Source organism: Bos indicus, chromosome 22, assembly GCF_029378745.1.
Source record: "Bos indicus isolate NIAB-ARS_2022 breed Sahiwal x Tharparkar chromosome 22, NIAB-ARS_B.indTharparkar_mat_pri_1.0, whole genome shotgun sequence".
Taxonomy (NCBI): Eukaryota; Metazoa; Chordata; class Mammalia; order Artiodactyla; family Bovidae; genus Bos; species Bos indicus.
In genome coordinates this window covers 33,779,797-33,807,447 of record NC_091781.1, presented here as the reverse complement: position 1 = coordinate 33,807,447, position 27,651 = coordinate 33,779,797, and the positions used below count along the sequence as shown (strand labels likewise).

At 40.8% G+C, this 27,651-nt stretch overlaps 1 protein-coding gene and 1 long non-coding RNA gene across 6 annotated transcripts in view; both read right to left on the bottom strand.

Annotated features, from left to right (window-relative positions):
* The window catches only part of SUCLG2 (succinate-CoA ligase GDP-forming subunit beta), a 515,982-nt gene that overhangs the window by 467,353 nt on the left and 20,978 nt on the right, over positions 1-27,651 (bottom strand). The window lies entirely within an intron of this gene.
* Positions 794-27,651, bottom strand: part of LOC139178601 (uncharacterized) — a 47,515-nt gene continuing 20,657 nt past the window's right edge. Inside the window, exon 2 of the long non-coding RNA XR_011562986.1 lies at positions 794-27,651. This exon is cut by the window's right edge and continues 15,233 nt beyond it. This is a non-coding gene — a long non-coding RNA (uncharacterized lncRNA).

Here is a 27,651-nt window from a genome sequence, read left to right as displayed (position 1 = left end):
AAGCAGGCACAGCACAAATTTGTCTAGGCAAATACACAAAAATAAGATTTCAATAGACAGATGTTTAATGCTCTGGGTAGGATGGGAGGAGCCCTCAAAGGAAAAGCTGTATAAATGTGGTTATTACTCAGTGCACTTCCCTTCCTTAAAGGATGGAATTCTCTCCAGTATCTACCTCACTTTGTCAATAACATCATCAAATATTTTAATATTTTTGAATTTTTTTCATATTTTGTCAAGAAGTCATCATTGTTTTACATTTCACCCGTTAGTCTAATACTAGCTACTCCATTACTGGATGAAGTGTCTATTCTATGACCATGGTGTTCAGAAGAGGACAAAGTTTCAGACGTGGTCTGAACAATATGGAACAGAGAAGAAACCCCACATCTCCATCCTGGACAACCTCTATAAATTATGTAAGCCTTCTTTTGTATCCAGAGAGACCCCAAGTCATCTCATCAGTAAATTTTGGTGTTCGGTGTATCATAAAAGCTCTTTGGTATGTTTTTCAATTCTTGACTTCAGGACCACTACCATCATCAAGGTTCTGTAAGCCTGTGCTGCTGCTGCTGCTGCTAAGTCACTTCAGTCGTGCCCGACTCTGTGTGACCCCATAGACGGCAGGCCACCAAGCTCCTCTGTCCCTGGGATTCATCAGGCAAGCCTGTGAGCAGATGTCAAAAACTCTAGCCTAAACAAAGTGAACTATTATTTCTCTTAGTTTATTTTCTTCTTTTCATTCTGACTATACTCAGTAATTTGCTCCTCAATACAAATAAAATTTTCAGTGCTATTTTAGTCACAAGAGTCAAAAAACTGTTGCCTAGATAGAATCTAACTTAACTAAGACAGGGTAACTACTCACTAGTTAATTATCTTTAACTAAATTAGGCTTCAATCTTTGGGTTAACACAAGTATTTCTTAATCTTATCCCTACCAACATCATGCCAGTAAACCTGACAGGACACAGTGGCAAGAAAACGGTATTTGTCACATCTGCTTTGCTCAGTAGTCTACTGGAACTCAGTCCAGACGATACCCAACTCCCAATTCAAACCAAACTTCTCTGAGAGTGTGTACATGTGTATATACCATACCAACCTATCTTCCTCTTCACTTGGCTCCTGGCTTTACCACTTTATAGATATATATCCAACCGCTGGGGCTTCCCTGGTGGTTCTGTGGTAAAGAAACCATCTGACAATGCACAAGACATGAGTTTGATCCGTGGGTTGGGAAGATCCCCCGGAGAAGGAAATGGCAACCCACTCCAGTATTCTTGTCTAGGAAATTTTGTGGACAGATGGGCCTGGCAGCCTACAGTCCATGGGGTCATAAAGAGTCAGACACAACTTAGCGACTAAACAATTCAACCTCTAAGCCTTTATTTACTCAACCATAAAATAAGAATAATAAAAAAGGATTACCAAGAGAATAAAATCAGTTACTATATAAAGTGCTTAGAACAGTGCCTGTTGTGTAATGAGAGCTCAGAAAATATTAGCTGTTACCACTTATTATTACTGTGATTTGTGTAATATAGTCAACACTGCTACCAACACCATGCTGAAGAGCCAACAAAGGAGGTAACCATGGCATTAGTACACATGCGGGCAATCTTCACAACACACCAGTAACTGTGCAAAAGAAGTGGGTGGGAATTGTGGCATAACTATCATTCTTAAAAATCTCTTATCAAACTCCTGCCTTGGATAGGCTTTGCACTAATTCTAAATATATTAGACCTCTTTCCTGCCTTTTAAGCCCAAAACCTGTGAACTATGAATGAAGCACACAAAACTCAGACAGGCAACTGAGCAGTGGGAAAAGAAGCATATTTACATTGCATGTATCAGACACAGGTTATAAAAAAAAAAAAAAAGCTGACTTCTCAGAGAAGAGTGATTCACTGGTGACACACATTCAGACTCAGACTACAAACTCTCTCTTGGCAGCTGCTCAAATCTTAGTTCAGTTCTTTTTCACTTTAGCGGGGCCACCTGCACTCAGCCTCCTACATGTATCCTTCAGGGCGAACCTTGTGATTTGCACAGTTTATGCACAGGATCCAGGACTCACCCCTTGTCTCTCTCCTATTCAGGATACCCCACCCCCCACTTGCCAGTTGCTGCCATTATGCCTAACTCTGTTCTTTGCTTCCTCAGAGAAGAAAGACTAGAGGTTTTCTATTGCAGTTTTACATATCATTTGACCTGCTCTTGGGCTTCCCTGGTGGCTCAGATGGTAAAGAATCCACCAGCAATGAGGGTGGACCTGGGTTTGACCCTTGGATTGGGGTGACCTGTTATCAAGAAAAATCTTGGAAGTAAAAACTGAGAATACAGTATGCCTGTCTCTTCCAATTTCAATTCTCTTCTGGGATCCCCGTGCTTTTCTTCACTGTCCAGAACATTCAAGTTCTTTCTTTTTGCATTTTGTCCAGAATATATAGTCAGTAGCTATGGAAAGTTCAGTCTGTTAAGAGCTTTGTTTTTGTTGTTCAGTCACTCAGTCGCATCCAACTCTTTGTGACCCCACAGACTGCAGCACAAAAGACTACCCTGTTTTTCACTATCTCCCGGAGTTTGCTCAACTCATGTCCATTGAGTCGATGTTGCCAGCCAACTATCTCATCCTCTGTCACCCCCTTCTTCTCCTGCCCTTAATCTTCCCCAGCATCAGGGTCTTTTCCAATGAGTTGGCTCTTTGCATCAGGTGGCCAAAGCTAGGAGTTTACATGGCCATGCTACAAACAGAGACTGTCTGATACATATGCACGAGGAATTCAAGCAGAGATAGTCTTTATGAGTTCATGCTATTAAAACAGGAAAGAGTCCTCATCTTAAGAAAGGAGTCACTTCTAAGAACAAACTCCAAAGAAATGAACAAACACTAGTCAAGAAGTCAAGACTAGTCACCTCAGAACAAAACCCAGTACTTTGTTCTGAGGTGCACACACTGAAAAGTGGACAGCTTGAGTGATCTGAGTATACACAGGAAGTAAGGTAATACAAAGAACCTACAGTAAAGGGCATCCAAGTACTGCATTTTGGACTCTTTTGTTGACCATGATGGCTACTCCGTTTCTTCTGAGGGATTCCTGCCCACAGTAGTAGATGTAATGGTCATCCGAGTTAAATTCACCCATTCCAGTCCAGTTCGCTGATTCCTAGAATGTCGACTTCACTCTTGCCATCTCCTGTTTGACCACTTCCACTTTGCCTTGATTCATGGACCTAACATTCCAGGTTCCTACACAATATTGCTCTTTACAGCATCGGACCTTGCTTCTATCACCAGTCACATCCACAACTGGCTATTGTTTTTGCTTTGGCTTCATCCCTTCATTCTTTCTGGAGTTATTTCTCCACTGATCTCCAGTAGCATATTGGGCACCTACCAAGCTGGGAGTTCCCCTTTCAATATCCTATCATTTTGCCTTTTCATACTGTTCATGGGGTTCTCAAGGCAAGAATACTGATGTGGTTTGCCATTCCCTTCTCCAGTGGACCACATTCTGTCAGACCTCTCCACCATGACCTGCCCGCCTTGGGTGGCCCCACATGGCATGGCTTAGTTTCACTGAGTTAGACAAGACTGGGTTCCGTGTTATCAGATTGACTAGTTTTCTGTGATTATGGTTTCATCATAGTCAACAAAAGAGTCCGAAATGCAGTACTTGGATGCAGTCTCAAAAATGACAGAATAAACTCTGTTTGTTTCCAAGACAAACCATTCAATATCACAGTAATCCAAGCCTACGCCCCAACCAGTAATGTTGAAGAAGCTCAACGGTTCTATGAAGACCTACAAGACCTTTTAGAACTAACACCCAAAAAAGATGTCCTTTTCATTATAGGGGACTGGAACACAAAAGTAGGAAGTCAAGAAACACCTGGGGTAACAGGCAAATTGGGCCTTGAAATATGGAATGAAGCAGGCAGAGCAAAGGCTAATACAGAGTTTTGCCAAGAAAACGCACTAGTCATAGCAAACACTCTCTTCCAACAACACAAGAGAAGACTCTACACATGGACATCACCAGATGGTCAACACCAAAATCAGACTGATTATATTTTTTGCAGCCAAAGATAAAGAAGCTCTATACAGTCAGCAAAAACAAGACCAGGAGCTAACTGTGGCTCAGATCATGAACTCTTTATTTCCAAACTCAGACTGAAATTGAAGAAAGTAGGGAAAACCACTAGACCATTCAGGTATGACCTAAATCAAATCCCTTATGATTATACAGCAGAAGTGAGAAATAGATTTAAGGGACTAGATCTGAAGGATAAGAGTGCCTGATGAACTATGGACAGAGGTTTCTGACATCTTATAGGAGACAGGGATCAAGACCATCCCCATGGAAAAGAAATGCAAAAAAGCAAAATGGCTGTCTGGGAAGACCTTACAAATAGCTGTTGAAAAGAAGAGAAGTGAAAAGCAAAGGAGAAAGGGAAAGATATAAGCATCTGAATGAAGAGTTCCAAAGAATAGCAAGGAGAGAGAAGAAAGCCTTCCTCAGCGATCAATGCAAAGAAATAGAGGAAAACAACAGAATGGGAAAGACTAGAGATCTCTTCAAGAAAATTAGAGATACCAAGGGAACATTTCATGCAAAGATGGGCTCAATAAAGGACAGAAATGCTATGGACCTGAGAGCAGCGGAACATATTAAAAGAGGTGGCAAGAATACACAAAAGAACTGTACAAAAAAGATCTTCAAAACCAAGATAATCACGATGGTATGATCACTCACCTAGAGCCAGACATCCTGGAATGTGAAGTCAAGTGGGCCTTAGGAAGCATCACTACGAACAAAACTAGTGGAGGTGATGGCATTCCAGTTGAGCTATTTCAAATCCTGAAAGATGATGCTGTGAAAGTGCTGCACTCAACATGCCAGCAAATTTGGAAAACTCAGCAGTGGCCACAGGACTGGAAAAGGGCCGTTTTCATTCCAGTCCCAAAGAGGGCAGTGCCAAAGAATGCTCAAACTACCACACAATTGCACTCATCTCACATGCTAGTAAAGTAATGCTCAAAATTCTCCAAGCCAGGCTTCAGCAATACGTGAACCGTGAACTTCCAGATGTTCAATCTGGTTTGAGAAAAGGCAGAGGAACCAGAGATCAAATTGGTAACATCCACCGGATCATGGAAAAAGCAAAGAGTTTCAGAAAAACATCTATTTCTGTTTATGCCAAAGCCTTTGACTGTGTGGATCACCATAAACTGTGGAAAATTCTGAAAGAGATGGGAATACCAGACCACCTGACCTGCCTTTTGAGAAATCTGTATGCAGGTCAGGAAGCAACAGTTAGAACTGGACATGGAACAACAGACTGGTTCCAAATAGGAAAAGGAGTACATCAAGGCTGTATATTGTCACCCTGCTTATTTAACTTATATGCAGAGTACATCATGAGAAACGCTGGGCTGGAAGAAACACAAGCTGGAATCAAGACTGCCAGGAGAAACATCAATAACCTCAGATATGCAGATGATGGAGAAGGCAATGGCACCGCACTCCAGTACTTTTGCCTAGAAAATCCTATGGACGGAGGAGCCTGGTAGGCTGCAATCCAGGGGGTCGCTAGAGTCGGACACGACTGAGCGACTTCACTTTCACTTTTCACTTTCATGCATTGGAGAAGGAAATAGCAACCCACTCCAGTGTTCTTGCCTGGAGAATTCCAGGGACGGGGAAGCCTGGTGGGCTGCCGTCTATGGGGTCACACAGAGTCGGACACAACTGAAGTGACTTAGCAGCAGCAGCATGCAGATGACACCACGCTTATGGCAGAAAGTGAAGAGGAACTAAAAAGCCTCTTAATAAAAGTGAAAGAGGAGAGTGAAAAAGTTGGCTTAAAGCTCAACATTCAGAAAACGAAGATCATGGCATCTGGTCCCATCACTTCATAGGAAATAGATGGGGAAACAGTGGAAACGGTGTCAGACTTTATTTTGGGGGGCTCCAAAATCACTGCACATGGTGATTGCAGCCATGACATTAAAAGACGCTTACTCCTTGGAAGGAAAGTTATGACCACCCTAGGTAGCATATTCAAAAGCAGAGACATTACTTTGCCAACAAAGGTCCATCTAGTCAAGGCTATGGTTTTTCCAGTGGTCACGTATGGATGTGAGAGTTGGACTGTGAAGAAGGCTGAGTGCTGAAGAATTGATGCTTCTGAACTGTGGCATTGGAGAAGACTCTTGACTGGACTGAGTTGGATCTCCCTTGGACAGCAAGGAGATCCAACCAGTCCATCCTATAGGAGATCAGTCCTGGGTGTTCTTTGGAAGGACTGATGCTAAAGCTGAAACTCCAATACTTTGGCCACCTCATGCAAAGAGCTGACTCATTGGAAAAGACTCTGATGCTGGGAGGGATTGGGGGCAGGAGAAGAAGCGGACGACAGAAGATGAGATGGCTGGGTGGCATTACCGACTTGATGGACGTGAATTTGAGTGAACTCCGGGAGTTGGTGATGGACAGGGAGGCCTGGCATGCTGCAATTCATGGGGTCGCTAAGAGTCAGACACAACTGAGCGACTCAACTGAACTGAACTGAACAGTATGAAGAAAGATCTTCATTCAAATAGAGAGAAAAATGATACTCCGAGGCAGAAACTGAGGAAAAAGAAAAAAACAGCTGATAGAGCAACTTACTCAATAGGTCATAAAGAAGGATACACATATTTAAACTTAAGACAACCAATATCAGGACCAGGAAAGGCAAAGAGCCTGCTAACTGGCCAAATGGAATTGTCTGCTTGGTGTGCTATGTGAAAAAAGTTCATGGGCTTTGTCTGGGCCCACCAGAATAATGTCATGATTGATTACTGATGTTTGCCACAGGAAGAAAAGGGAAGCAGCACAGTCACACGTATTCACAAGCCAAGATCAAGAATAAGGTTATGGAACTTGAGAAGAGTAAGATGGGACAGATTCGTCAACATCATCATTATTAATAACACTGAGTATCTTCAATATGCCCACATGATGCTTAGAGTAATTCAAATTTAAGTGAAATTAAAAAGGGATATCAGGCAGGCTCAAATAAAAAAGTGCCTTGAATCTTAATAAGCCTACAGTACATGAACTGCCTCTAATTAGATTCAGGAATATGACTCCTTTTGAAACCAACCAAGAAAAAAACACTTATTCAGAAGATTTCAATGAAAAATTAATAATCACTTGGTTCCACTTTATCATGGACAGACCTCAATGGTGGATTTTAAAAAACACAAGTACAGTCTGTCTTAGAGAAATTATACTTGTGAGTCCTTCAAGAGCTAGGACATTTTAATCAATAAGGTGCAAGGGCAATTTACTGGCTTACATAGTGAACAAAATACTTGCTATTCAAAATGAGTGATGTATACCACCAAATTGTTAAGGGTTTCTAAAACCAATAATACTAAATTAACAAACAAAAAAGCAAGCAAAACCTGCCCTCCAACTTGGTTTTCAAGCCCTAGTTAACCAACTCTTTATCTGGATAATGGTTATTAGAAGTTACTTGGCCTTACATCTGCCCTTTTGAAGACGTGACTTGGCTGATATATAATTGATTAATGTAAATATAATTACAAAAGGGGAACATCAATGCCTCTGATTTCTGGTCCATCTAGCTTCCCCTTAAATGCCATTTTATGACTTGCTGTGCTGTGCTTAGTAGCTCAGATGTGTCCAACTCTTTGCGACCCCATGGACTGTGTCCCACCACGCTCCTCTGTCTATGGGGATTCTCCAGGCAAGAATACTGGAGTGGGTTGCCATTACATTATCCAGGGGAGCTTCCCAACCCAGGGATCAAATCCAGGTCTCCCACACTGCAGGAGAATTCTTTACCATCTGAGCCCCCAGGGAAGGCCAAGAATACTGGAGTGGGTAGCCTATCCCTTCTCCAGGGGAATTTCTGACCTAGGAATCAAACAGGGGTCTCCTGCATAACAGGCGGATTCTTTAACAGCTGAGCTACCAGGGAAGCCCTAAGATTGCTAAGGAGGAAAATTAAGCAGAGTAATTAAGAGTTTAAGTCTCACAACTGAAAGAGCACCACAAATATAAGTAGTATGGAAACTGATCGGTAGAAACAGCGAGATGAGGATTTTCTGGTGTGTTGATAACCTATTTTGGTCCAGGGAGTGATATTCACTTTATAATTACAAATTAAACTACACATAAATTATGCAGATTTGTTTACAGTATTTTATGCTATATTTCACAATTGTAAAAATCTTTTAAATAAAAGCGTAAGTGTAAAAATCTTTTAAGTAAAAGTGAATTTTAATCAGGACTCTTTACCATTCACACGTTGGGTGAACTCAGGCAAACTAACCCATCGAAGCTTCAGTTTCCTCTTTTGTAAAATAAGGAAAATGACAGATAATGATGATGATAGTACATACTTCATGATATTGCTGTGTCAAGTAGAAAACACAATTAGAGTGCTTAACCTGGCACTTAGTGGGCCCTATAAAGGCTGGGCTATCTCTGTAAAGGCTCAGAAACTAACTCCCGCATCACTGCTCATTGCTAGGTTGACACACATCAATACATTTCCAGCTGGTAGTAACACTTGACCTTTCCCCTCTTAGTGGACAGTACACAGTTTTCAAACTGCCTTTGGGTAGCAGAAAGCTTAAAGTAAATGTAGTCCTTTTAACTTGGCTATGAGCTCCAGCAACTGGAGATGCCCTCAACAGCCTAGGAATAGGAAGGCTTGCAAATGGATACTTGAAACATAACTCGGGATCAGGAAGAACCAAGAAGACTTTGGAGTCTGACAGATAAGAGGGTTTACATCCTAACTCAGCCAATCCCCAGCAGTCTGGCCATAGTTGACACAGTAAGTAACTTCCAGTACCTTTTCAAAATCAAGTAACTTCCAGTACCTTTTCAAAATCATTCAGTAGTCCCAGCCAGTGATGGGAATCCCACCTCTATGGCTTCAGCAATGAGTACGTAACCCAATTCTCTCCATAAACATATGAAAGGAAGCCTGATGGGAGGGTTATGGGAAGAACTTCCTCCCTTCAGAAAAATAACAAAAAGAGAACATCTCTATTCTTCCTCTGGAAGAATCTCTCTCTCCCAGAAATGCGAAAGTCACCTTTGCTTCCAAAAGGTAAAACCAGTGCCAACACCCTCACAGCAGAGAAAAGCAAAGATCCTGGAGTCTCAATAACATACATAAGCCACTGAAACTCACCAACCTGAGGCATAACCTACTATGGAGTCCCTGATAATTGAAATAAAAAATTATTACTTAAGTCAGTTTGAGTCAAGTCTTTTTTACGTGCAGCCAAAAATATTCTAACTTCAGGTTCTAGCAATTTCAGTTTCCTCATCTAGAAACTGGGTTATTAATGCTGAATTTGCCCAGTTGTGGAAAGCTTAAGGAAAAAAAAAAAGATATCAAAAGCAATTAGGACAATGCCTGGTAACTATTAAATATCCAATAAATGATCCTTTTTTTTTTTCCCAAGACAATCAAAATGAATTCTTATGAAAGGTATATTTATTTTCCTTTATTCAAAAATTCATAAAAGAGACCAAAAAATGTTTTCTTTCCTATACAGGGCTAAAACAGACTCTAAAGATCTCTAGATCACTAATTCTCAAACATTAATGAGACAAACATTAATACATTGCAGATTTTTGAATTTTAACTATAGATTATATACATGGGGACCCGGGAATCAGCATTCTAAACAAGTATCCCAGGTGACCCTGATACAAATGATCTAAGAATCACACTTGAACCTTTCCACTTGACTCTCCAAACAGCCTCCTAACTCAGGACTACCTCTATACCTTTTTGGCTGCAGTTTACTCTCCCATCCAATAGTCAATGTGATACTTAGAAAACTGAAAACTAATCACCGTGCACCAAAACCTTCATTTGTGAAACTCAATTAAAACACTTACCTGAGCTACATGACATGAAATAACTTTCACTCCCTCCCTCTTCCCAATCATTTATAATACAGTAAGACCCTGAGATATATCCACCAAGTTACAAGAATTCAACTTAATGAGGAGTTTCATCTAATAAATCTGGTTCAACTGACATGGCATTTATTTATAAGGATCATTTTTGGTACCTCATGCCTTGTAAGCAGCCGAAAGCTGAAAACAAGAAATATCATGCAAGCAGCCTTATATCTGTACATCTGATATAAGTGTGCTCATGGGTGGTAGTTCATAATACATACTAATTATCTCATGTATCACTTGCATTGTTTTCATTGATTTTCTGTATGCTTTATGGTTTTCTTGAATGGAGCTTGCGTTAAACTTTCAATTACCTAAACAGTGAGTATCAATGCTGCTGCTAAGTCACTTCAGTCGTATCCTACTCTGTGCAACCCCATAGACGGCAGCCCACCAGGCTCCCCCGTCCCTGTGATTCTCCAGGCAAGAACACTGGAGTGGGTTGCCATTTCCTTCTCCAATGCATGAAAGTGAAAAGTGAAAGTGAAGTCGCTCAGTCGTGTCCGACTCCTAGTGACCCCATGGACTGCAGCCCACCAGGCTCCTGCGTCCATGGGATTTTCCAGGCAAGAGTACCGGAGTGGGGTGCCATTGCCTCCTCCATACTTGCTAAAAAGAATATTAAGTGTGTATCACTTCATGGCAAATAGATGGGGAAACAAGGCAAACAGTGAGAGACTATTTTCTTGGGCTCCAAAATCACTAGAGATGGTGACTGCAGCCATGAAAAGACGGGGAAGCCTGGCGTGCTGCAATCCATGGAGTTGCAAAGAGTCGGACACTACTGAGTGACTGAACAACAACAAAATATATGGCTAAACAAAGGCTGAAGGAGTTCAGAGAACAGATGCATTACAGAGCAAACAATGAAAGGAAACCATCGTGTTATGTCATGTCATGATCAGTGCAGTTGCTCAGTTGTGTGTGACTCTTTCTGACCCCATGGTCTGCAGTACGCCAGGCTTTGCTGTCCATCACCAACTCCCAGAGCTTGCTCAAACTCATGTCCACTGAGTCGGTCATACCATCCAACCATCTCACCCTCTATTCTCCCCTTCTCCTCCAGCCTTCAATTGTTCCCAGCATCAGGATCTTTTCCAATGAATCGGTTCTTCGCATCAGGTGGCCAAAGTATTGGAGCTTCAGCTTCACCATCAGTCCTTCCAGTGAATATTCAGGATTGATTTCCTTTAGGATGGACTGGTTTGATTTCCTTGCTGTCCAAGGAATTCTCAAGAGTCTTCTCCAACATCACAGTTCAAAAGCATCAATTCTTCAATGCTCAGCTTTATGCTCCAACTCTCATATCCATACATGACTGCTGGAAAAACCATAGCTTTGCCTAGATGGACCTTTGTCGGTAAAGTAATGTCTCTGCTTTTTTAACACACTGTCTAGGTTAGTCATAGCTTTTCTTACAAGGAGCAAGCATCTTTTAATTTCATGGCTGCAGTCACCATTTGCATTGATTTTGGAGCTTAAGAAAATAAAATCTGTCACCGTTCCCACTGTTTCCCCACCTATTTGCATTGAAGTGATGGGACTGGATGCCAAGATCTTAATTTTTTGAACGTTGAGTTTTAAGCCAGCTTTTTCACTTCCCTTTCACTTTTATCAAGGGGCTCTTTAGTTCCTCTTCACTTTCTGCAATAAGGGTGGTGTCATCTGCATGTCTGAAGTCATTGATATTTCTCCTTGGAATCCTGATTCCAGCTTGTGCTTCATCCAGCCCAGCATTTCACATTATGTACTTTGCATATAAATTAAATAAGCAAGGTGATAATATACAGCCTTGACATGCTCCTTTTCCAATTTGGAACCAGTCTGCTGTTCCATGTCCAGTTCTAACTGTTGCTTCTTGACCTGCATACATATTTCTCAGGTGGCAGGTCAGGGGGTCTTGTATTCCCATCTCTCGAAGAGTTTTCCACAGTTTGTGGTGATCCACACAGTGAAAGGCTTTAGCACAGTTAATGAAGCAGATGTTTTTCTGGAATTCTCTTGCTTTTTCTATGATGCAACAGATGTTGGCAATTTGATCTCTGGTTCCTCTGCCTTTTCTAAAACCCGCTTGAACATCTGGAAGTTCCTTGGTTCACATACTGTTGAAGCCCTGCTTGGAGAACTTTGAGCATTAGTTTGCTAGCGTGTGAGATGACTGCAACTGTGCAACAGTCTGAGCATTCTTTGGCATTGCCTTTCTTTGGGATTGGAATGAAAACTGACCTTTTCCAGTCGTGTGGCCACTGTTGACTTTAATTCCTAAAAAAACTGTGTCCATTTTAACAGGGCTTAGTATTGTTTAGCATAAAATGGTATTAATTTTATAAGTCAAGAATGCATTCAAAATGCATTCAGAGCATTTTCCTATTGAAATCAGGAGTAAAAAACCGTATTTTTGACTCATAAGAATTTAAAACTTGTCTTAGGTGATTTTCATAAACAAATTTCTTCCTAAGACAGAGGAAGATAATAGTGTTTATTTTAGGGCAGATGAAAAAAATGTACAATCTCTGTAGTATCAAACAGCCTGAAACAATGAGAAGTTATTTCCCATCTATTAAAAAAAAAATTTAATTCGCATATTTGATTAAATATGAGGTCAAGCGATTAAAAAACCATACATTCACATATATTCCATGTTGGTTTTCTTACTCTGAAAGGAGGCTAGTGTTTTCTTAAGAATAAATTAGGTAATTCACACAAAGTGCTTAGACTAGGATGTAGCATATAACATACAATAAAGTGTCAATAAATTGGAGCCACTATTATTGCTGTTATTACTAATCACCACAGAGAGAGTGTAAATTTGTAAAGCATTTCTGGAGGGCAATTTGATAAAACATCTTAAGAATTTATTTGATTAATAAACTAAAATTTATGTTTAAGAATATTCATCACAACATTAAAAGAGTGGAACACCAAAAACCAATGCCCACTAATAAGCAAATAGCAAAATAGATGAGGAAATCTATGTGAGCACACTTCTTTTTCTCCAAAACCTTTGGCATCAGAAATAATATCTGCAAAAATTTTTGATGCATAGGTTAGTACCCATGATCTTATGCAAAATGGGAGAGAAATCACAAAACAAAATTATCTAACCAGTATGACCCTAACTTTGTTTAGAAGATGCATGTATGTACATAAGGCATATGTGTACAAAAATAATGAAAAGGCACACACTACTGCTCACGATGGCTTTATCTAGGGCATAGTTAGTTGCAGGGATCTTTATGGCCTTTCAACATTTTTCTGTGGCTTCCCAAGATTTTTTTTATAATAAGTGGCAACTGAAATTTTCTTATGCAGAAATAACATTTAAAATATCTGACATCATAGGTTTTCTCCAAGACTATGCTTTATATCAATCATTTTATGTCAGCAACTTGATACCTTCAAAATATTACTTAATTGTCAAAAAAGTTTTCTTTAAATCTTTTCAGATTCCTGGCAGAACTGAAGTTTGATATGAAGCCAATTGCTATCTGTCAAGCTAGAAGACATCTAATTTTGAGATGGTTAATAAAAACCTGAACAGGCTAGTCACAGAATAAACCAGAAGCGTTGGGCAAAGAGTCACAAAATAGCCAGGTGGCAAAATAATATTTTTTAAAAAATCAAAGGATTTCCCTGAAATAATTTTCATACCCAAACAAATGAAATATTTTTGAAAAGACATGATTTTTGGCTCTATTATCCCCCTCAAATAGTTTCTTATCTTGTTGTCATTCATTCCTTCATTTAATGCCACAAAATAAATTAAAATTTGAGTAACAGATAAATTTTGGACACTAAATACGAAGCTAAGAGTCTAACAACCACCACCACCATCAAAAGCAGAATCAAATATATTGTCCTCTGTAAAGCTGAACTCACATTAGAACCAAAAACTTTTCCAACTATGCCCACATTTATGTGCTATGTTGCCATTTAATACAATAAATTTTAATGTACTGAAAAACACACTAATAAATATAAAAAATATTAAAGCATCAACTACGGGCATAGCACCGAGCTTCCAAGTCTTGAAAATTAAGATCAGATATTAAACTATCAACTTCTCCATTACAATCTATTCCAAATCACACTGATTAAAGAGTTCCTCAGGTAAAAGAGTGAAGTAATTGGTTTTCCACATGCGGAGAAGGAAGGGGAGAATGGCTGGAAGCAATATCTGATTATTCTCTCAATTAAATTTTTATTGGTTATTCATGGGCACTTTTTTATTAACTAAGAAACAGAATTAGTCTCTCAAGTTTGCAAGTTCTGATGATGATTTCCAGACACCCACACTTTCTCCTGGACAATTTAAAGTGACCAATTATTCATCAGAGGCAGAAAACTCCTTGCTTTCAAGTAAGTATAAGCTTTTGTTAACCAGAAACGGGACACATTCATTCTTATGAACTTCTGTGTGCTAGACGCTGAAAACACAAAGATTAAAGAGACTCGGCCACTGGAGGTGGGTCAGAGAAAAGTTAACAGTGAGCAATAGAAAACATAACAAGAAGTACCATTTGGGCTACATATTAAAAGACAACAGAGATGTTAGGAATTGGCATTTCTGCACAGCAAACATCATATATAAAAATACAAGGACATTCAAGTCTAATGTTTGAAGGGACCTCACAGTTCAGTGTCAAATGAACATGAGTTCGGGTTTGCATGTGAGTCCACATACAGGAGGAGAAAGAGGATGAGGCTCACAGTGAGTCAGGAGAGGAAACGAGAATGTGGCCCATACACACCGTGGGACCAAGATTACTTTCTGCAACAGGCTTCCGGTGATCCAGAGAAAATCAACAGAATGAATTCTTACTTTCCGAACTGGTCAGTTACAGCGTAAGTCATTTAGCTTGCTACTTTAAGAAAGCATACTATATAATCCAACCTTATAACATCCCTATATGTAAAATGATATATTAAGAAAATGTTCAACTTATTAAACTTTTGAAAACAAAATGCATTATTTTTATAATTCCTAATAAAACAACTAGTACTACTAATACCATCACCATCACCACCATTTACTGAGCACTCACTATGTACTCTGAAGTTTCAACCTTTTAAGTATTTACAACATCCTTGTTCTATTTCCTCAGTAGACACAAAAGGAAAATAAAGTTCTGAGAGTTCAAACTACCTGCCTAAGAACACACAGTTAGTTAGGCCAGGGCTAGAAGTTGTTGTTGTTGTTGTTCAGCTGCTAAGTCATGGTCGACTCTTTGCAACCCCATGGACTGCAGTATGCCAGGCTTCCCTGTCCTTCACTATCTCCTGGAGTTGGCTCAAACTCATTTCCATTGAGTTGGTGATATTATCCAACCATCTCATCCTCTGTCACATCCTTCTCCTCCGGCCTTCAATCTTTCCCAGCATCAAAGTCTTTGAACATCAGGTGGCCAAAATACTGGAGCTTCAGCATCAATCCTTCCAGTAAATATTCAGGGTTGATTTCCTTTAGGATTTACAGATTTGATCTCCTTGTAGTCGAAGGGACTCTCAAGATTATTCTCCAGCACCACAATTCAAAAGCATCAATTCTTTGGCACTCACTGTTCTTTATGGTCCAACTATAATAGCCATACATGACTTCTGTTTATTTGCCTTTCTATTGCTTAATTTTTATTTTTTCCCCTACTTCATTGAGGTCTAACTGATGAGTAAAATTGCAAGATACTTCAGTTCAGTTCAGTCACTCGGTTGTGTCCAAATCTTTGAAACCCCACGAATAGCAGCATGCCAGGCCTCCCTGTCCATCACCAATTCCCGGAGTTCACCCAAACTCACGTCCATAGAGTCAGTGATGCCATCCAGCCATCTCATCCTCTGTCGTCCTCTTCTCCTCCTGCCCCCAATCGCTCCCAGTATCAGGGTCTTTTCCAGTGAGTCAACTCTTCGCATCAGGTGGCCAAAGTACTGGAGTTTCAGCCTCAGCATCAGTCCTTCCAATGAACACCCAGGACTGGTCTCCTTTAGGATGGACTGGTTGGATCTTCTTGCAGTCCAAGGAACTCTTAAGAGTCTTCTTAACACCACAGTTCAAAAGCATCAATTCTTCGGCGTTCAGCTTTCTTCTTCACAGTCCAACTCTCACATCCATACATGACCACTGGAAAAACCATAGTCTTGACTAGATGGACCTTTGTTGGCAAAGTAATGTCTCTGCTTTTGAATATGCTATCTAGGTTAGTCATAAGCTTCCTTCCAAGGAGTAAGCATTTTTTAATTTCAGCTTTCTTCACAGGAGGGCCTAGAGGAGCTATTCCACATTCAAGGTCAGGAGGGGCGGCGGTGAGGAGCTACCCCTTGTCCAAGGTAAGGAGCAGCAGCTGTGCTTTGCTGCAGCAGCTGTGAAGAGATACCCCACGTCCAAGGTAAGAGAAACCCAAGTAACATGGTTATGTGTTGCAAGAGGGCATGAGAGGGCAGACATACTGAAACCATAATCACAGAAAACTAGTCAATCTAATCACACTAGGACCACAGCCTTGTCTAACTCAATGAAACTAGAACGCTTAGAGACAGCAAATTCTGCCAACACCTAGATTCAGAACTTCTGACCTCCAGAACTCTAAAGAGAAAAAAAAATTTTCTGAACTCAGAAGCCACCTCATTGGTGGTAATTTATGACAGTTCTGTCCATCTCACCAAGCTCCTTTCTCTCCCAAGATATACTGGCTACTTGTTACTCAAACATGCCAGGTACATGACCCCATCTCAGGGCCTCTGCACCTGCCCCTTCCCTACCTGGAACACTCTCCTCCCGGACTTCTCCACAGCTCTCCCACTTTCAGATCTTTGCTCAACTACCACCTTATCAATGACTACCTCACTGACCAGTCCTAATTAAAGGTGCAACACCATTACCCACAATCTGTCTTTTCTCTGCCCTATTTTTCTCAATAGCACATACTGTCATCTAGCTCACCATATATGTTCTTTGTTTAATGTCTCTCTTTCTCCACTAGAAAGGTGGCACAGATTGTTTGTCTGTTTTGTTCTGTTATATCCCTGGTCACTAAAATTGTTCCTAAATGATAGCAGGTACTTGCATATTACTTGCTCAATGAATAACCTAAAGACAGATGAACTAAAAATGACATATATGTTGTTCTCTGTCATTATACTACCTTGCAAACCCAACTTCCTTGATTTTTGCTACAGCTCCTTACCAGAAGTATACTTATTTTTTTAAGCCTACTATCTATGTTTTGCTCGAATACTTACTTGAACCTCACCTCAAGCAATTATATAAAAGTACATGTTTAGAATGAGAGAGATATTTTTCAATTATAAACTGCATTTATAATTGAACATTTAGACTGTTCACCACAGTATCCCAAATATCAGCCTTGGTGCCACCAACTGTCTGTATATCACATCAAGGCAAATGCTGGCCTTTCCTCTGGACCCCCGCTCCATCCGTCTTCACCCAGTGTAATTCAGGGGTCACAAGGAATGAGGAACTCTGTCAATGTGTTTGAGAGAAATCTCAGCAGTGAGAGTAGCAGCCAAGTAACACTGCCTTCTGTTCCCTGCTCTTCATGGGCACAATGCGAAAGACCATAATAACCCCTCTCTATGTGCAGCTCTTCACTATCCACCGAACATTCGTCATTTCCATTTAGACCTTCACAACCACCCTTGAAGTCAGACTAACTATCCCAATTTTACAAATGAGGTAAACTGATTTGCCCAAGGTCCTATGTGGGATTTTAGCTAACATTTTTTGAGCTCTGTACTAGTTCAGGTTCAAGAACTTAAGGTAACAAATACATACACACACAGTGTGCTTCAACACAACAAAAGTGTCCTTTTTGCTGAAGTCAGTTCTGGGAAGGCAAGCAGGTAGGGAGGGAGTTCTTATCCACAAGAGCTCAGAAACCTAGGTGACAGAGGTTCTGCCATCTTGACCACAGGGCTTCCAAATTACATTACCATCTCAGTCAACAGGCTGAGATGAACCTGTTGACTTTATGCTCTGTGAACAAGAGCATAAAGGAACCATACAAGAATTCATCATAAGCTAGACTGGCCCACACCTCTAGGCATAGTCCACTGGTCTAGAGTTCAAAGGACTACGTCCAGCTGCAAGGCAGGCTGAGAAACGCAGAACAGCCATGCATCTGGAGAAAAGGACAGATAGCTTCAGTTAAGAGATGATAATTCTGACATGAGTGTTTTTTCTGCATCAAGACTCTCCTCTGTGTGCTTCTTAACATGTTAGGAAAGAAATATATGTCAATTACTTATCAAGCCCATAATCTCAAGGATATTATTGCTTAAGGTGCAGCTTAACTGTGGATTTACAGAAAAATAGTAAATCCATAATACTATTATTTAAACATCGTAAAAACCCCAGAGACAAGTTCAACTGTTATACTAGCCAACATGAGGAAATCAAGACACAAAGGCTTAAACCAAATGTACAAGACATAAGGTTACTGTTTCACAGGTCACTTAAATTCTATTGGTGCCCCACCCATGGCCTCAGATTCCTCCACCATTTTTGCACACAGACTCTGTGCTCACTTCCAACAGTCAAACCCTGTGATCCTTTGCCATGGGGTATTGAAGCCAACTTGCCAATGGACCTGAAGACCCAGAAATGCCTGGGAATTTGCATCCTCATGGGAGGCATGAGAATGTATAAATACTCCAGCTCTTCCTCCCCTAATGATGACAACTGTGAGGTTGTCATGTATTTTCTCCACAGTTTCCCTGTAGAAATAAAGAAAAGTTATCTTCTGGAGACTTGGCCGAGTAACACCCTTCTCAGCTTTCTCCTCCTTCTGGTTCAGCTTCCCCAATCCTTCCAGATTGCTCTAGGAATACCTTCCCCCAAAATCACTATCACATGAATCCTTTTCTCAGGATCTGTTACCAGGGAACTCAAACTAAGAGAAATCCATGGGTTACACTGATTCAGAGTTCTCCAAATGACAATCACTCATACACAATTCTTGCCATAGTCACAGAACACTAATATATTAAGTTATTTATGTGGCTAGTTTTAAGATAAAGAACTTTATTTTAAAATGTCACTGTATATCACTACCTATTCTGCTTGTATTATTAGAAGGTGATGCCAGTACAATTTAAAAATAAAAGAAATTCATTTCTGGTCAGTCTAGGCAGAAAGTCTTCAACTGAAGATCTTAAAAAAAAACAAACAAACAAACACTGGCACAGAACTAAGTAATTCTCCTTGTCAAAATCTTAAGGTTTCAAAGATATTTAAAAGAAAGTAATTTCCTCACTATGTGAATCACTGGTATCTGACAACAGGAAGATGTCCCCAAGTTACTTGGTCTTGTGTAGTGCCAGTGGCATGCACTTAACTCTAGGCAAGTGTTGCTTCAGTAGCCACTTTGAAAACTGTTTATGTATCTCGCACATACCATAATTCATGGTACATGATCAATATATATAAATATTAAACAGCTTTATGAGCAAACTAAGTCTTAGAGAAGCTGAATGTCTTACCTAAAGTCACAAACTTGATCAATGGGCCAGAAATAGACACAATTAACCTTTTCTTTCCATACCATCTGCCAGCAACTAGAAACAAGAGGTTCATTCCTAAAAACCCACTGTTGATGTTTCCTAGATGACTTCATCAATGGCAGTAAATCAATACAAGTATATAGATTTTTACACTCTTATAATGTCTGTTTCCCCCATTCTTCTCAAAACTCTTTGAGACGTTCATGGAACATAATTGCAGGCTGATTTTCATGCACTATTTTCCTTTCAGCATAATGATACTCACTTTTTATTACTCTCCTATTTTTGAACACTGCTATTACCATGGAAAAGAAATGCAAAAAAGCAAAATGGCTGTCTGGGGAGGCCTTACAAATAGCTGTGAAAAGAAGAGAAGTGAAAAGCAAAGGAGAAAAGGAAAGATATAAGCATCTGAATGCAGAGTTCCAAAGAATAGCAAGGAGAGATAAGAAAGCCTTCCTCAGCGATCAATGCAAAGAAATAGAGGAAAACTACAGAATGGGAAAGACTAGAGATCTCTTCAAGAAAATCAGAGATACCAAAGGAACATTTCTTGCAAAGATGAGCTCGATAAAGGACAGAAATGGTATGGACCCAACAGAAGTAGAAGATATTAAGAAGAGATGGCAAGAATATACAGAAGAACTGTACAAAAAAGATCTTCACAATCCAGATAATCACGATGGTGTGATCATTCACCTAGAGCCAGACATCCTGGAATGTGAAGTCAAGTGGGCCTTAGAAAAGCATCACTACGAACAAAGCTAGTGGAGGTGATGGAATTCCAGTTGAACTATTCCAAATCCTGAAAGATGATGCTGTGAAAGTGCTGCACTCAATATGCCATCAAATTTGGAAAACTCAGCAGTGGCCACAGGACTGGAAAAGGGCCGTTTTCATTCCAATCCCAAAGAAAGGCAATGCCAAAGAATGCTCAAACTACTGCACAATTGTACTCATCTCACACGCTAGTAAAGTAATGCTCAAAATTCTGCAAGCCAGGCTTCAGCAATATGTGAACCAGAGATCAAATTGCCAACATCTCCTGGATCATGGAAAAAGCAAGAGAGTTCCAGAAAAACATCTATTTCTGCTTTATTGACTATGCCAAAGCCTTTGACTGTGTGGATCACAATAAACTGTGGAAAATTCTGAAAGAGATGGGAATACCAGACCACCTGATCTGCCTCTTGAGAAATCTGTATGCAGGTCAGGAAGCAACAGTTAGAACTGGACATGGAACAATAGACTGGTTCCAAATAGGAAAAGGAATATGTCAAGGCTGTATCTTGTCACCCTGTTTATTTAACTTATATGCAGAGTACATCATGAGAAATGCTGGACTGTAAGAAACACAAGCTGGAATCAAGATTGCTGGGAGAAATATCAATAACCTCAGATATGCAGATGACACCACCCTTACGGCAGAAAGTGAAGAGGAACTCAAAAGCCTCTTGATGAAAGTGAAAGTGGAGAGTGAAAAAGTTGGCTTAAAGCTCAACATTCAGAAAACGAAGATCATGGCATCCGGTCCCATCACTTCATTGGAAATAGATGGAGAAACAGTGGAAACAGTGTCAGACTTTATTTTTCTGGGCTCCAAAATCACTGCAGATGGTGACTGCAGCCATGACATTAAAAGACGCTTACTCCTTGGAAGGAAAGTTATGACCAACCTAGACAGCATATTCAAAAGCAGAGACATTACTTTGCCAACAAAGGTCCGTCTAGTCAAGGCTATGGTTTTTCCTGTGATCATGTATGGATGTGAGAGTTGGACAGTGAAGAAGGCTGAGCACCAAAGAATTGATGCTTTTGAACTGTTGGAGAAGACTCTTGAGAGTCCCTTGGACTGCAAGGAGATCCAACCAGTCCATTCTGAAGGAGATCAGCCCTGGGTGTTCTTTGGAAGGAATGATGCTAAAGCTGAAACTGCAGTACTTTGGCCACCTCATGCGAAGAGCTGACTCATTGGAAAAGACTCTGATGCTGGGAGGGATTGGGGGCAAGAGGAGAAGGGGACGACAGAGGATGAGATGGCTGGATGGCATCACCGACTTGATGGATGTGAGTCTGAGTGAACTCCGGGAGTTGGTGATGGACAGGGAGGCCTAGAGTGCTGCGATTCATGGGGTCGCAAAGAGTCGGACACGACTGAGCGACTGATCTGATCTGATCTGATCACTCCTTTTTTTCTTTCATTATCACCCTCAGAACTGACTTCACTTTTAAGTTCATTATTGTTCATTTATAAGCAGCATTTGATTGCATGCTGATTATTCTTAAATTTCAACTTTATAGTGGTGAAGAAAAACAGTACCTGGCGTTATGCTTCTGATTACGAAATCAGCTGGATTAAGTTATGTAACTGTTTTTTAAATCATCTGTAACACAAGTTTTAAAATGTAATTTTTTATTTAACCTTGGATGAGCTGTCTGAATAAAAAGAATAGTTAAAAACTGGGTGAGCTCAAAAAATAATGAGCTTTATTGTTATTTTAACCAAAATGAAAAATACCAGAATTGACACATCTGAGTAAGTAAGGCTGTGCATTTATTCCAATTTCTTGCTACTGTTCAAGGTATTTCTAGAACTTTTATTTGGAATGTGGTATCAAAGCCTGTGCCCCATACCTAAAACGTTCTTTTCTTCTTCCTTTAAATTGACTTCACTTGCAGAAATAATCAGAGCTTCTCAAATCCAACACCAGTGAACAGAACAGTGTGAAGCAATATTTTGGTACCACAACAATCATATGAAGCCTATTCAGTTCAGTTCAGTTTAGTCGTTCAGTCGTGTTCGACTCTTTGCGACCCCATGAATCGCAGCACGCCAGGCCTCCCTGTCCATCACCAACTCCCGGAGTTCACTCAGACTCACATCCATCGAGTCGGTGATGCCATCCCACCATCTCATCCTCTGTCGTCCCCTTCTTCTCTTGCCCCCAATCCCTCCCAGCATCAGAGTCTTTTCCAATGAGTCAACTCTTCGCATGAGGTGGCCAAAGTACTGCAGTTTCAGCTTTAGCATCATTCCTTCCAAAGAACACCCAGGGCTGATCTCCTTTAGAATGGACTGGTTGGATCTCCTTGCAGTCCAAGGGACTCTCAAGAGTCTTCTCCAACACCACAGTTCAGAAGCATCAATTCTTCAGCACTCAGCTTTCTTCACAGTCCAACTCTCACATCCATACATGACCACTGGAAAAATCACAGCCTTAAAGCAAGACAATTCATGGTCATAGTTTATGGACTAGTTTCCCAACCAGCAATAAAAGAAGATGTACATCTCTAGGGTGAGCTCAGAGATTCCAAAATTGTCTAGGTGAAAATTTTAAGATGAGCCAAGCAGCATGTACACGACATAACACCAAGAGGCAGAGTATTCACTTCGTAGAGCTGCCATAACAAAGCACCACAGCCTGGGTGGCTTATACAAGAAAAATGCATTGTCTCACAGTTCTGGAAACCATAAGTCTGAGATCAAGGGCTGATTTCAGTGTTGGTTCCCTCTGACACTACGGGGGAGAATCTGTAACTATGCTTCTCAGCTGGGTTATAGTGATTAGCTAGTAATCTCTGGTGTTCCTCAGCTTGTAGAAGCATCACCCTTATCTCTTTTTTAGTATTCAGATAGTAATGTCCCTGTCTGCATTTCTGAGTCTAAATGTCCCCCTTTTATAAGGACACTAGTCTTGACTAGGACCCACCCTAATGACCTCCTTTTAACTTAATTATCTCCAGAAACATTCTATTCCAGATAAAGTCACATTCTGAGGTTCTGGTGGTGAGGCCTTCAGGGTATGAATTTTGGAGAAGACACAACTCAGTGAATAACAGGCACAACTGAAGAGACCCAGTGTGAGTGGCATAGCAAGAAGCTGTGCAGAACCAAAGCTACAACAACAGGGAAGTTGTTTAAAGTCTCTGAACCAAGGTTTGTTGCATTTTAAAGTGGGCTTAGTGATAGCAGGAAGAGTGCTGACCTCCTAGGGGGGCTGTAAGGACTCAAAGAGACGACCCTCTTCAGGAGCACACCATCAGGCCTGGCCTAAGGAATGTGCTCGGGAAATGGCAAGTGTCTATTTCTACCTGGACTAACTTCAGATCATCCGGCAGACGCTATTCACAGCCACCATGTAGTTGAGTCCTAGAGAAGCAGTACAGCTGTGTAGCCAGAGAGCCCTGGGGAGTGCCTGTAACACCAAACACCTCTCACTGTAATTGTCTATTTACCATTGATCTCTACCATGTGAGTCTATGTGTTCCTTGAAGGTGGTAGCAGTTTCATATGCTCAAGCTTCCCATCAACCCACTATCTTCTGGGCCTAACAGTGTACCTATTATGAATTTAACAAATACCTGACAGAAGGATAAATGGTTATGAAAATGTAATGAAATATTAACCTTAACAGACATTTTGCCCAGATACGGGAAGATGGAAACAACCCAAGTGTCCACTGATGAAGCAATATAAACAAAATGTTATACATACAAACACTGTATGTATACTGTGGAGCCCTGTACCAAGCTCAAAGGACAAAAATCTCTGGAACTTACTCAGCCCCATAGCAACTGTTGCCATGAGCCTCCAGATCTAAACTGGAGAGTTTCCCGACCCCATATTAGGTAAAATATCCATCCTATTACCCATCCTATCGGAGAAGGCAATGGCAACCCACTCCAGTACTCTTGCCTGGAAAATCCTATGGGCAGAGGAGCCTGGTAGGCTGCCGTCTATGGGTCACCAAGAGTTGGACACGACTCAGGACAAGACCGAGCGACTTCACTTTCACTTTTCACTTTCATGCATTGGAGAAGGAAATGGCAACCCACTCCAGTGTTCTTGCCTGGAGAATCCCAGGGACAGGGGAGCCTGGCCCATCTATGGGGTCGCACAGGGTCGTACATGACTGAAGCAACTTAGCAGCAGCAGCAGCAGCAGCAGCAGCAGCAGCAGCACCCATCCTATAGCATCCTAACCAATTGCCTAAAGCCATCCTTCGAGTAGAAATTTTCTGTTTTGAGGCTGTAAAAATTGGCTACCAGCCCACTGTTCTAATAGTGCCTCCCACTCTAATAAAATATTCTCCTCTTATTCTGCCTCATGTTTGGAAATTCTTTTCCAACCCACACACAAACCATGACATATACGTACATACAGAAGCAATTCAAGTGCCCACTGATGAAACAACATAAACAAAGTGTTATATATACACATACACATATATTAACCACCCTTAAAAAGGAAGAGTAATATGACACATGTCATTGAACCCAAGTTTATGTGACCAATGCACAACGAGGCAAAACAAACCAAAACATTGGAGTTCGAAGCAAAGAAAGGTTTATGGCAAGGGCCAAGCAAAAAGGATAAGTGGCTTGTATTCAAAAGACCTAAATTCCTCAATGGCTTTCAGGGAAGTAATTTTAAAGGCTATATCTGACGTGATGGCTTCAGGGTGTATCTTTTTGACTGGTTAGTGGTGTGTTAAGAATAGTATTCCAGGAGTTTCATTCATCAACCTTCTAGTTACAACCAGTCTACAGTCTCAATATGTACCTGCCACCCTCCAACTGAGTTCATCTGTTCATTGTTCTGTCACTTGGTACTGTCTGACTCTTTGTGACCCCATGGACTGCAGCATGCCAGGCTTCCCTGTCTTTCACCATCTCTCGGAGCTTGCTCAAACTCATATCCATTGAGTCGGTGATGCCATCCAACCATCCTGTCCTCTGTTGTCCCCTTTGCCCCCTGCCTTCAATCTTTCCTAGCATCAGGGTCTTTTCTAATGAGTCATCTCTTTGCATCAGGTGGCCAAAGACTATGGAAAAACCATGACTACTGGAAAAACCATATCCTTGACTAGAAGGACCTTTATTGGCAAAGTAATGTCTCTGCTTTTTAATATGCTGTCTATGTTGGTCATAACTTTCCTTCCTGCCTGCCTTTCTTTGGGATTGGAATGAAAACTGACATTTTCCAGTCCTGTGGTCACTGCTCAGTTTTCCAAACAGCACTTTCACAGCATCATCTTTCAGGATTTGAAATAGCTCAACTGGAATGCCGTCACCTCCACTAGCTTTGTTCGTAATGATGCTTCCTAAGGCCCACTTGACTTCACATTCCAGGATGTCTGACTCTAGGTCAGTGATCACACCATCGTGATTATCTGGGTCATGAGATCTTTTTTGTACAGTTCTTCTGTGTATTCTTGCCACCTCTTCTTAATATCTTCTGCTTCTGTTAGGTCCATCCCATTTCTGTCCTTTAGCGAGCCAATCTTTGCATGAAATGTTCCCTTGGTATCTTTAATTTTCTTGAACTCTATTCTTTCCCATTCTATTTTTTTCCTCTATATCTTTGCACTGATCACTGAGGAAGGCTTTCTAATCTCTCCTTGCTATTCTGTGGAACTCTGCATTGGAATGGGTATATCTTTCCTTTTCTCCTTTGCTTTTCATTTCTCTTCTTTTCACAGCTATTTGTAAAGCCTCCTCAGACAGTCATTTTGCTTTTTTGCATTTCTTTTTCTTGGAATGCAAAATGGAATGGAATATTACTCAGCTGTTAAAAAGAATGCATCTTGAATCAGTTCTAATGAGGTGGATGAAAGTGGAGTCTATTATACAAAATGAAGTAAGTCAGAAAGAAAAACACAAATACAGTATATTAACACATATATATGGAATTTAGAAAGATGGTAATGATGACCCTATATGTGAGACAGCAAATGAGACAAAGATATAAAGAACAGACTTTTGGACTCTGTGGGAGAAGGCGAGGGTGGGATGATTTGAGAGAATAGCACTGAAACATGTATATTACCACATGTGAAACAGATGACCAGTCCAAGTTCGATGCATGAAACAAGACACTTAAAGCCAGTGCACTGGGACAACTCAGAGGGGAGGGATGGGGAGGGAGGTGGGAGGGGCGTCTGGGATGGAGGACATATGTTCACCATGGCTGATTCATGTCAATGTATGGCAAAAACCACCCCAATATTATAAACTCATTAGTCTCCAATTAAAATTCAAAAAAAAATTTTTTTAAGTGTCTTTGTTAAGTAAGTGAGACAATTTTTGAAAAGCCACTAGGTATCTTAAAGAAAATAGATGGGGAAACAATGGAAACAGTGACAGACTTTATTTTCTTGGGCACCAAAATCACTGCAAATGGTGACTGCAGCCATGAAATTAAAAGAGGCTTGCTCCTTGGAAGAAAAGCTATAACAAACCTAGACAGCATGTTAAAAAGCAGAGACATTTCTTTGCCAACAAAGATTCATCCAGTCAAAGCTATAGTTTTTCCAGTGGTCATGTATGGATGTGAGTGTTGAACCATAAAGAAAGCTGAACGCCGAAGAATTGATGGTTTTGAACTGTGGTGTTGGAGAAGATTCTTTAGAGTCCCTTGGACTGCAAGGAGATCCAACAAGTCAATCCTAAAGGAAATCAGTCTTGAATATTCATTGGAAGGACTGATGCGGAGGCTGAAGTTCCAATACTTTGGCCACTTAATGTGAAGAACTGACTCACTGGAAAAGACCCTGATGATGAGAAAGACTGAAGGCAGGAGGAGAAGCGGACGACAGAGGATCAGATGGTTGGATGGGATCACCGACTCAAAGGATATGAGTTTGAGCAATCTCCAGGAGTTGGTGATAAACAGGGGAGCCTGGTGTGCAGCAATCCATGGGGTCGCAAAGCATCAGATATGACTGAGCAGCTGAACTGAACTGTTCCTAAGGATAGGGCTCATCTGATGGCTCAGTAAAGAATCTGCCTCCAAGGCAGGAGAACTCAGCTTCGATTCCTGGCTTGGGAAGATCCCCTGGAAAAGGAAATGGCAACCCACTCCAGTATTCTTGCCTCGAAAAGAATACCGTCCACAGGGTTGCAGGACTGACCAACTAACACTTTCACTTTCAACCTAAGGATGGGGGTTGGTTGCCAGGGGAACCAACCTAGTGATTAGAGGGTTAGAATTTTCAGTCTCACCCTTCCACCCCAGGCAGGGGAGAGGGCTAGAGATTAAGTTCAATCACTGAAGGCCAAAGATTTAATCAATCCTGGCTCTGTAATAAAAATCTGTGTGCCAGGAGATTGGGAGAGCAGAAGT